The sequence below is a fragment of the Schistocerca piceifrons genome, chromosome 4, assembly GCF_021461385.2.
Source record: "Schistocerca piceifrons isolate TAMUIC-IGC-003096 chromosome 4, iqSchPice1.1, whole genome shotgun sequence".
Lineage (NCBI taxonomy): Eukaryota > Metazoa > Arthropoda > Insecta > Orthoptera > Acrididae > Schistocerca > Schistocerca piceifrons.
The window spans coordinates 617718542-617730856 of NC_060141.1; the positions used below are offsets into that span (position 1 = coordinate 617718542).

General features: G+C 40.5%; 1 protein-coding gene across 1 annotated transcript in view; it reads right to left on the minus strand.

The window, feature by feature from the left end:
• Nucleotides 1-12315, minus strand: part of LOC124796061 (protein eyes shut-like) — a 227585-nt gene that overhangs the window by 196409 nt on the left and 18861 nt on the right. The window lies entirely within an intron of this gene.

The window sequence follows — 12315 nt, forward strand, 5'->3', positions numbered from 1 at the left end:
GGTGCAGGAAACCGGATCTGTTCCAAGCAAACTGTTGTAGTACCATTTACAAGGAAGCATATCCAGGACATGCACTCGAACTTAAGCTTCTGGAAAAAAACTCTACCTGTACAGAGACAATGAAGTATCTGTGGGTAACCCCAGGTGCAAAACTATCATGGATTCCTCACATAAGGGATATATGCTCCAAGGCGAAAGATACTCTTATGACCACTAGAAGAGCCTGTGGAAAAAAACTGAGGTGTAAACCCCAAGAGTAAGTACAGGATATACACCACTGCAACAAGACCTACGATAATTTATGGGACTATAGCACTGGGGGACAAAGTAGAACAAAATGTGCCTACTAATAAGTTTGGCAAGGTGTAGATATGGGCCTGCTTAGCCATAATATGTGGAATCAGCAGTGCACCCACTGCGGGATGGAGAAAATGCTGTACAAACTCCTACTACACGGTGGGTCAAAATGGAGGCAGCGACAGGAGCATACAGGCTAAAAACTAGAAATAACTGGATATCTTTGGGATATCCAGAATCTCACACCAAAATAGAGAATGCGGTAAATAGAAGAATGATCAAGGAAAAGCCAACTGTCTATGCAATAATTTCCAGTTGCTCCAATAAACCTTTCAGTGTAACAGTTGGAAGCAGGGAGTAATGGAAGAACAAACCATAAGACCGTGCAGGAGGCATAGTCTCATTTACTGATGGGCTGAAAATAACTGCATCAGAGGTGTATGTGGTACAGCCTACACTAGAAAGTGCAATCTCTTTAGGGAAGCTGGCCATGGTATTCCAGGCACAAATATCCGCTATTATGGTGTGTGTGGAGAAGAATTTGCATAGGTGCTACAAAGATGGCTGATCTACATTTATTCTGATAGCAAAGCAGCTCTGTAATCTCTGTCAGCACCTCCAACGAGATAAATGATCATAGTAAAATGCCATGATGCCCTTGTGAGACTAGGGGAATGCAACAACATGCTGCCAGTTCCTGCTCACTCAAGAAGCAGTAGCAACGAACAAGCTGAGAGACTGGTCAGGACAGATACAATGACTCCATTTACTGGACAGGATCCTGTCCTAACCATCACTATGGAGATGACTGAATTGAAACTACAAAACTAGACAAGAAAACAGCATGTAGAATATTGGTCTATGATACAAAAATAAAAACATGGGAAGCTGATGGTGCCAAAGTCACGTTTTAAGAAAATTTGTGTAATCCAGAGCTTGCACAAGTATAGACCAAACTCATGGTAGGGCTAACAACAGAACACAGGAACTTCAAGAAACACTTGCAGATGACGGATATAGAGAAAGAGGACTCAAGATTCAGATGAAGCCATACCTCACCTAATCTTCATGTGTGAAGGGTTGGAGATCAAAGACACAGAATATTCAGGTCATCGAGTCCTGATTATGCCACAGTGACCCCATTTCAGCAATTCAGCAGGACCTTCAGTCCCTAGGTTCATCCAAAATCTCTTCCCCGATGCTACGTCCCCCTCACTCCCATCACTCCCTGCACTCCTGCCTTCTACATGCTTCCTAAACTACTCAAACCTGACACCTGGTATACTCCATTGCAGCTGGTTACTATGTTCTCACAGATATAATGTCTGCGAGATATAATGTCTGCCCTTGTCAATCAACACCATCAGCCTATTACCCATAACGATGTCGTGTCCTCACACACGATACAGGGAAGACCAGGGGTTTAAGATCAGTCTGCAATTTCTGAGCGGTGAGGAGCAAATGCAGAAAGGCAAATTCTCAGTGAAGGCACGTTGATGACTCGGATCAGCACCAAACACTGTCACAGGGCATCTACAAGAAATGTAGATTTTGGAACTCGACAGGATGCTTGCAGCACGAGACTTATGGAATTCAAGGGTCTGATTAACACTATTTATTTGCGATCAGACTAACTACTGAACTGAAGGCTAGTTCTAAACACTATGAAAAGCAAAGGAGGTAACTGGTTGCACAACAGAAGTCAGTGTCTGAAGCCACGGGGGCAGGTGCTAAAAGAAGTAGTAAACACTAGTAACACATTAAGTACAGACTTGAAAGCAGCACTCCAATTGAGGAAAACGATGTCAGTGCTTGCCGAGGCTGGCCAAGAGCACGCAGTCAGCACCCCAGCGATCTGACTGAGAACTCTCTCTGAATACAAAAACATGGGTTTTTAAAGAATCGTAGTGGCGCACCATTTCTCCCTTCCTATAGACGACCCACCTAAAAAGCTTTGCCCAATGTGAGGAGTCATTCTGCACCTCCAGGGCGCCTCTGGCCAATCACATGTAGTTTCTTCCCCTACTCTTACTTGTTAGGTAGGGATGCTTATGGATTTTACATTAACAAACTACAAATTTAGTATCAACACCATTCAGATGAAAGCTAAACGGCACTGTCACTCCTATTACGGCCAGCAACAACTGTGTTTTACGTCACATGGCCCCACCCTCTGCCCTTCTGTGTGTGGGGAAAGACGTAGTAGCACTCTAATCTGTGTAAACCGACTGACATTGCAGTTCTCAGGGGCAAGTATCAAGTTTGCTGCCTCTACTATGAATTGCCTTTTTGTGGCCACCTTCTGTAGTGACACCTTACAACAGCATCTAGGCAGTGGATGGAATGATCAGTTAAATCTCTGAAGGGAAATGTCTCCCCTCAGACAGCTGCACAGAGTGTCTGCAATTTGCACAGCTCTAGTGTTACTATTTATCTCTGATAACCTAAATGCCTGCTCTATGCATTGTGTCTCTGATTTCCTACCTTGGAGTGCCCTTGATGACTCCAAATAACCTTTTTAAGTGCAACAATGTACAAGTCATTATGTTGTCAATATACGACAATGTATCATCCAATATAAAATATATTAACCACATCCCCAGGGAATCTCTACAATTCCTGCTCTTTTATCATCCAGCACGTCACTCATCACTACTGATGCCACTCCCTCTACACCAACATTCCCAATGCCCATGGCTTCACCACTAATGAACACTACCTTTCCCAGCACCCAACTTACTCCAAACCCAATACCCTCTTCCTTGTCACTGTGACCAGCTACATCCTTGTCCACAATTACTTCACCCTTGAAGATATCAAGGCAAAAACAAATACGTGGGCCAACAATGGCACGCACTATCCTATGTCAAACTATTCATGGGCTATCTAGAGGAATCCTTATTAATGACTCACAAAAGAAACCTTCCATTTTGTTCAGATTCACTGATGACATCTTCATGAATCTGAACAAAGGGTCCTCTTCAGACCATCAAGCCATATTTCTCTATGTTGACCTCCACTTTGTGCAGGCTGCTACCTGTTTGGAGGATTTACGGGAGTTCTTTAATGTTGAGTTGTTGGAAATTAAAATAATTTTGTCTTTCACATTTGGAACTTCTGTCCATAACCAACACACAAGACCTAAATGCCAAACCCATCTATCTTTCAGGATAGAAGCAGTTCATTATGAGTTACTGTACTGCCTGCAACCAACCAACAGGAATTGTGGGAAAGATGTAATGTGTGGTTTCAGAGGACGCAGGCAGAGCATGAATTCCAGATTCGGCTTGCTCTCTTTTCTCAGCCATCAGCACACACTTCCCTCACTCCCCTATCCTATTCTTTGGACTTATGCCTGCTTCATTTTAGCCCCAATCTACATCTACATCTACATATATATTCCACAAGCTACCATGCAGGGCACGGCGGAGGGTACCCTGTACCACTACTAATCATTGCCTTTCCTGTTCAATTTGCAAATAGAGCAAGGGAAAATTGGCTGTCTATATGCCTCTGTATGAGCCCTAATCTTTCATATTTCATCTTCATGGTCCTTATGCTACATGTATGTTAGCAGCAGTAGAATCAGTCTTCAGTCAGCTTCAAATGCCAGTTCTTTAAATTTTCTCAATAATGTTCCTTGAAAAGAATATCACTTTGCCTCCAGGAATTCACATTTGAGTTCCTGAAGCATCTCCATAAAATATGTATGTTGTTCTAACCTACTGGTAACAAATCTAGCAATCTGCCTCTGAACAGCTTCAATATCTTCCTTTAATCTGACCTGGTACAAATCACAAACACTTGAGCAGTACTCAAGAATAGGTTGCACAAGCATCCTATATGCAGTCTCCTTTACAGATGACACACACTTTACCAATAAACTCTCCCAATAAACTGAAGTCTATCATTCATCTTCCTGGCCACAATCCTCACATGCTCGTTCCATTTCATATCACTTTTCAATGTTATACCCAGATATTTAAAAGTCATGACTGTGTCAAACAGGACACTACTAACACTGTATCTCAACACTACGTGTCTGTTTTTCCTACTCATCTGCATTAACTTACTTTTTTTTTTTTTTAATTTAGAGCTAGCTGCCATTCACCACAAAATCTATAAATTTTGTCTAAGTCACCTTGCGTACCCCTACAGTCATTTGGGTTCAACACCTTTCCGTACACCACAGTATCATCAGCAAAAAACCAGACAGCTGCTCACCGTGTCTGCCAGATCATTTACATACACAGGAAATAACAGCAATACTACCATACTCCCCGGGGGTGCTCCTGATGATACCATTGTCTCTGATGAACACTCACCATTGAGGAAAACATACTGGGTTCTATTACTTGAGAATTCTTCAAGCTGCTCATGTATCTGGGAACCAATTCCCTGTAGTGATTCGAGAATTTCTGTGTAGATTCTATAACCACTCAGCCTTTTACCATCTCGAACACACGATATTCTGGATATGAGTGTGGGATGGTAGAATCCTACCTACTGTGCATCACATGTTTGTGTGTGCAGGTTTAAAATCAGTTGCAGGAAGAAAGTAGACACGGCAGATGAACAGCACTGACAAGTACCTGTCGGGCAGTCCATAGATGTTTCAGTGAGTGTGTAAGGAAGAACCATGGAGTTTATATGCAGCTCTGAGCTCATTGGGTCATTGAATATTGTTATTAAAACAAAGACAGTTGAAAAAGAACTCTTGAAAACTCTTGATATAACTTTGCTTTAGGCAAGACTTATTTTCTGATTTATGTTAAGAAAAGTTACGGTATCAAAGCCAACTTTCTTTTAACTGTAATTCAATTTGTTTCTGACGTTCGACTGTATGAGAGACTTACCGGAAGTTATTTGTTGAAAGTGATAGTTTTATTGTGTATGAAAGTCAAATACATTGTTAATTGACAAAAAGCAAAGCTTGTATATCTGCTTATTTCATAAGTAGACAGACTCTAAAAATTCCTGTAGCTAGCGTTATTCGATGGAGAAGAAGTCAAAAGAGTTTCCAGCAGCCAGCTAACCAGTAAAGAAGAGTGGCTGCAAATTCCAAGTAAGTCACCTCGTAAAGAAGTGGAAGGTGGTTTGGAGGAATAAACCGAAATAACCCAGATTCACTCTTTAAGTCGGGAACGTTAGAATGCTCGTACCTTCATTAACAGTCTAAAGTGGGGCACCATGTTAAATGTTTTCTGAATATCTAGAAATATGAAATCTGCCTGTTATCCTGCATCCATAGTTTGCAGTATATCATGTGAGAAAAGGGTATGCTGATAGTTCCTCCAAACGGTTGATGGCATGTTCACCTTCCCCAGGCATATTCTTTGTACGCTGTACACTGAGATACAGGATCATTTTTACCTATTTAATCCTCCTGTTCTTATTTGAAGCTACCCTTATCATGTGCCAACCCCTCTCCCACCTGGGTATCTGTAAAAAACTGCTGTCAGTTAAGTGGGCTGGCTGACTTTGTGGTCTGTTAATAAGGCCACGTTTTCATGGCTGAACTCCATAAATTGAGCATTGTTTTCAGCCGAAGCACAGACGCTGTAAGTTTGTTTCTCATGCTACTGCATTATGTATGCAGCCACCAGGTATAGCTGCTCTTGCTCAAGCCATGCTTTCCACTGCCACAGCGAGCAAGGTTCATCAAGGCATGGAGTCTGTGAGCCAGCTCCGTCACACTGAGAATCCATTACGCTATGTGGCTTGCTTCCCTGATACACGTGAACATGGCCCTGCTGTAACCTCATATTACTGCCAACGCTACTGCCCTGAGTTCTGTCCTGCTACTTTGTCATGCTGCCGATTCTGCTAACCGCCCAAAATGTAAGTGCATTACAGCTGCCCAGTTGCTGATCTGTCGGTGGAGATAATCAAGAATGTTGCAGCTAGTAAGCAATGAACTGCTTTTCCTTTGCAAGCTGTGCTGCATTCCAGAGCCTTCATTTTGTTGTATAAGACCTTATTTGTCATTGTTACCACTTTTACACCCATGCTGGGTAGCAACGAGCACAGTACACGCGTACAGACAGAAAGCAGAGCAGAGGTGGGTATCAGTGAGGACAGGACGTGTTAAGGCTTTGTAAGAGTAAATTAACATATTTGTTCTTAATAATTTTGACTTAGAGAAGAGGTTAGAACAGGTTCAGGCACAACTGTCCATCTTAAAGAAAGATTTGAGCATTAGGAACTTAGGAAACTTGAGGCTAGCAATACCATTGACCCAAAGTCTAACATAGTAAATAGTGTTGCAGTAGCCACTTTCAAAAAACCATCGGAAAATGTGTTCCACCTTTCTGTAGAATGTACATGATGTTGGCTGCCTTCAGGATTGAACCAATTTCGTAGGATGTTGTTTGGTTTGAGAAAAGCATCCACCACTACATTTCAGCAGTTCACAGATCGGATATTAAGAGGATTGAAACCAACTATGTGTTTGGTTTATTTGTATGATATAAGTGTGTTTTGACACACAATCAGAGAACATGCTGAATGACTAAAGCATGTTTTAGCATGATTACAAGGGGGTAATTTGATGTTGGAGGAACATTCTTTCACAGAGTCACAGGTTCAGTTCCTGGGCCTGGTGGAACCAGATCAATGACTTACAGAAGCAGTAGATAATTTCCCTGTTCTCATTAACATGTAGGAATTACAGTCATTCTGTGGGTTTATAAATTATTATCACCGGTTCATCAAAAATTAGGTTTGTCAAAGAGTATGCTCCTGTGACCAAACCTGTGCCCAGCTTACTAAAAATATTGGCACCTTTTGGATGGACTGCAAAATCGAGACAACAATGCAACAGATTAAAGATGTTTTGACAAAATCTCCTTTGTTATTATAGCCTAATGTCTGTCTTATCTTGTGATGCTAGCAACTTTTTTGCGGGATTTGTCATAAGCCTGGAACAACATGGGAGAAAGAAACCAGTTTGTTTTACCTCTCACCAGCTCAGTTAGGAAGAAATCAACTAATGCACAACTGAGAAGGAGTTATCAGCTTTGGTGTTTGGGGTGCACTATTTTAAATGCTACCAATATGATACAAAAAAGTTCACAGTCATTACTGATCATATGACTTCACTGTAGCTATTGAATTCAATGCATCCAAGAAGTTGACTGCTGAGATGGGCATTAAAGCTAACTGAAAATGATTACACCATTCATCACAAGCTTAGAAAGTTACATCAGAATGTAGATGCATTGATCAGGATGGTTCATGTTTTGTAAGCAGATGAGGTGCTTATTGCTGAGGTGCAAGAGGTGCAAGAGGCTTAAGAACAAGATGCAGAATGCTGACGATGCACTGCTCTTCTATATTTCATATCTGAAGATGGGATCCTACATCACAAAATGCCACTTGAGAATCAGTTTTTGATACCAAAGGCATTTCAGCATCATTTCATCATGCAATGTCACTACAGTACCCAAGTTATAGCATAATGTATGATATTGAAAATAATATTCCCATGTGTACTCCATTCCTGGACACACACAGGCCAGACTGTGAATCCAATTGCAAACCTTATCTGAAGCCTCTAGACCCATTGAAATTTTAGTTCAAGACCCTATGGAAACCTTTCCATAGACACAACAGAAAAACTAGTACATTCTGCAAGTTATCGACCACTTTTCCTCCTCTAGGACTTTTGAGATTGTAGCTATAGATATTGTGGGACCTTTTTAATGGATGCAACAGGAGAGCAAGAACATTATGTGAATTATCAGCCATTTTTCATGCTACCTGATTTCAGTACCAATTGCCAACATGAGTGCCAAGATAGCGGCAAAAGCATTTCTCACAAACCTAGGATTGCCTTTTGGATGCCCTGATGCCATTTTGATGGTCCAAGGAACCAATTTTATGTCTGCTTTATTTGTATAACTATGTAAGTTTTTAAGAATTGGGAAGTGGAGAACTACCCCTCCCATCCTAAAGCCAATGGCAGAATGGTACAGGATCATAGCACAATCATTAAAATATCTTACTATGTGAACAAGACACATATTGACAGGGATCAATATTTGCCATAAATTTTCCTCAAACCCTAACCTGCTATCCCTCTTCCTCCTCACCCCACAGCCCTTCTGTACCCCTGCTACCCACCCCAGAAAAGATCACTGCTCATGTCAAATGCAGTCACAGCTGGGCCTTTGTACCTGCAGATGACAGTGGCCAATATATGTAGGAGTGTTATGTGCATGTGTGTGTGTGTGTGTGTGTGTGTGTGTGTGTGTGTGTGTGTGTGTGTGTGCATGTGTGTGTGCATGTGCATGTGCATGTGCACGTATGTGTGTGTGTGTGTGTGTGTGACCCAATGTGCTTGTCTGCCACTTAACATCTTGTGTGGTAAGTAGTTATCTATAATTTTCATATTGTTATTATTCCATCACAGATTTTCCATTGTTTGGAAATGAAATTATTTTTTAACCACAGATTGAGAAAATGGGTCTCACTGGGAATATTACATTTTAAGATTATTATTATTATAACTACATAAAGTTATACAAGAAAGAATAACAGTAAACATTCCAAACAGCTCTAAAAATTCAAGATTAAAACAAAACTGTTAATTAGGAGCAGATGAAGACTACATGTGTATGATTTACATACTACGTTATCATTTCTGTCGTAAAACAAAACACACACACACACACACACACACACACATACACACAAACATACATTCCCTACGAGCACATACATGTTCTCACTGTTTCACAATATTTGCTGTACCATTTTTTAAATATGCAGGTGGAGTCAGCTCTAACAGATACCACTCATCACCTATTCCTTGCAACACCCAATATTGGCAATGGAGTCAGTTTGTTTCTAGTTGTAATTGAAATGTTTCTTAAAGTGCAATTTTATGTGTCAATTTAACATAGTGATCAAAAACTAATCAAGTACAGTATTCAGTTTAATGGCAGGTGTTAACAGGGACTGAAAAACACAAAGCATAATCAGCACTCCAACAGTGGCTGAGTAGCCCTATTTCAGGGCAGTAGCAGACAGACAGTGATGGATGAACTGGCACACAATATGGCACAAATCAAGTAAGGAAGAATAGGTGAACAAGTGCTAACCAATTTTTCAGTGTCTACTGCTGTTATCAATTACATTAGAGAGTTCTGAGAGCAAGCCACAGAGCCAAATTAATAATACAATCTATTGCTCTGTATTTTACTACACTTTGAGATAAAAAAAAGCCAACTCCGGTGTCCCCTACCAGTTTTCATATTTTTAAACATTGGTTTGCCTCATCACCCTTGCTTGGGTTGCTCTTTCTTGAATGTCAGCCTGCACACCACACTATCTGTCTGCTGGTGCCATACAGTACCACTACTCAGCCACTGCTGGAATACTGGTTATTCTTTGTGTTTTACTGTTCTTGTTAACATGAAACATTAGACAGAAATCCCACTAGACTAAATGAGGTTTTTTACTTTTGAATATGCAAATGAAATTCCTCTTAAATTTTTTATTAGATCTACAACTTTGCTTCCACCAGTGCGCAATAGATGGCTGTAGCAGCAACTGGTGGTGCAGGTTGTACTTAAGGCATTTGTAAATATAACGCCATCACACTATTAGTCAATTTGTGATTGCAACATAAAGTTATGCTCAATTGAATATGACAACTTATGTGCCCAATTCTTCTCATTTGCAGGAAGTTTTAATTTTCTGCTTTGACATGAAGAAATCTGCGGCTGAGGCTCATAAAATGATGAGTAAGACCTGTGGTGAGGCAACTATTAGTGAAATAACGTGCAGAGAATGGTTCAAGAATGGTGATTTTGATGTCAGAGACTGGCACAGGTGTGGAAGAGAGAAGATTTTCGAAAACACCAAATTGGAGGCATTACTTGACCATGATGTGTGTCAGATGCAACAGGAATTAGCACGATCACTGGGAATACAAGTCATTTTCAATCGACTGAAAGCCATGGGAATGGTACAGAAGCGAAGACACTAGCACCTTACGACTTGAAGCCAACAGATGTTAGTGGAGTTTGTTTGCTTGTGAACAACTGCTTGCCAGGCAGAAGGAGAAGGGATTTCTGCAATGTATTGTGATTGGGCATGAACTGGTTTCTTATGATACTCTTAAATGCAGGAAATCATGGGGACATCCTGGCCATGCTTCCACATCAATGGGCAAACCAAATACTCATGGCTAGAAGGTCATGCTCTGTATTTGGTGGGACCAGATCAGTATAATGTACTATTATGAGCTACTGAAACAGACTGAAACCATCACTGGAGATCATTATCAAAAGCAACTGATATGTCTGAGTTGAGCACTGAGAAACAAATGGCCACAGTACAGCAATAGACATGAAAAGGTGATTTTACTATGTGACAATGCTCAACCTCATGTCGCATAATCTGTCAAAACATAACTGGAAATGTTGAGTTGGGAAATTCTACCCTATCAGCCATATTCTGCACACATTGCTCCCTCTGACTACCACCTTTTTCGATCAATGACACATGGCCTGGCTGACCAGCACTTCTAGTAATATGAACAAGTGCAAAATTGACAAAATTCTTCTGTTGCAGGATTCATATGCTGCCCGAAAGATAGGATAAAATAACAACCAGCACTGACTGTTACTTTGAATCGTAATAAAGCCATGAATGTTGAGAAAAAATGGTGGAAGCAAAGATGAAGACCTAATGTTTTTATTTTACTATTACTGTGGTTTTTAATGGCAAATAACCAACAATTTCGACTACCATTGGGCATCGCATGAGACACATGAGGAACAGTATTGTTACTGCTGACTCCGTCCTCACACTGCAAGTACAAAATTAGAAATATTTCCACTTTGGAGAAACAACCGTAATGTACTGGGTGTTTTGGAAGGAACAGTAAATATTGTAAGAGGTAGTAGTACAGACTAGTTCAAATAAAACACTGCACATAAGTGTCCAATAGTTATTTTCCACTGAGATACAGCTGTTAGAATGTAACCGAAACAAATACTCATGAAAGTCATTAAACAAAAGCAAAAGATTGTGTTAAAAGCTGATTTTCATAAATTTTACCTCTGACTTCATTGCACTTTCAAATTTTCTTGACAGCATCACATGCAACTCTCCTGAGGTCATCTCAGTGCTCTTTTATGCCAGCAGCACTATTCATAATCTAAACAGTCAGTTCATCTCTTGTGTTTACATTTTCTTTGCAGATTTTGCCTTTCAACCACTTCCAGTGGTAAAAAAATCTAAAGGGGGTTAAGTCTGGGGATCTTGGTGGCTGACAAACATGACTATTTCTACTGGTTCTCTCCAGGAAATGTTAGGTTCAGATGTGTCACCTGATGTCTAGAATGTCCTGGAGCCCTGTCATATTTGTAGCCAAAGGTACCTTTTACAATAATGGTGTACACTCTAGATAATGGCACCTGAAGACAATGCAGCACCACAACAGTCCCAATCAACTGACTGTCTGTCATGCCACACCAGACATTCATAAGGAATTGTTCTTGAAAATGTATCTCCACAAAGTTGTGTGGTTTTCATTGGATCACAGATGTGAGTTATCAGTGTTACTGATACCATCAGAAATGAGAGTGGACTCATTAATAAACGGTATTAATCAGATTGTTTGGCAATTTGAAATTAGCTAACAACTATATTCCAATTATATGCTTTCATTTTGTTCTCAGAGATGTTGAATCCACTGTAAATGATAAGAATAGAGGCTGTGCATAAATCCACCACGTTCTTGTATGTGAAACACCAGTATGAGAAGAAATTCTGCATGTACTTGTTGAAGTGCTGTGTTCCACCAACTGAATAATGTCATCTACTTCAGCCAAACTCTGTTCATCTGCACATTCAGATGAAGCATTTGGCTGGGCACTGCACCAGTCCCACACAGTTTAATGGAAACATGAGTAATCACTCTTGAATCTGGTACTCTGTGATTGGGAAATCATCTGTCCATATTCTCTACAAGCAGCACCATTTCCATTATAAAACCATACCCAA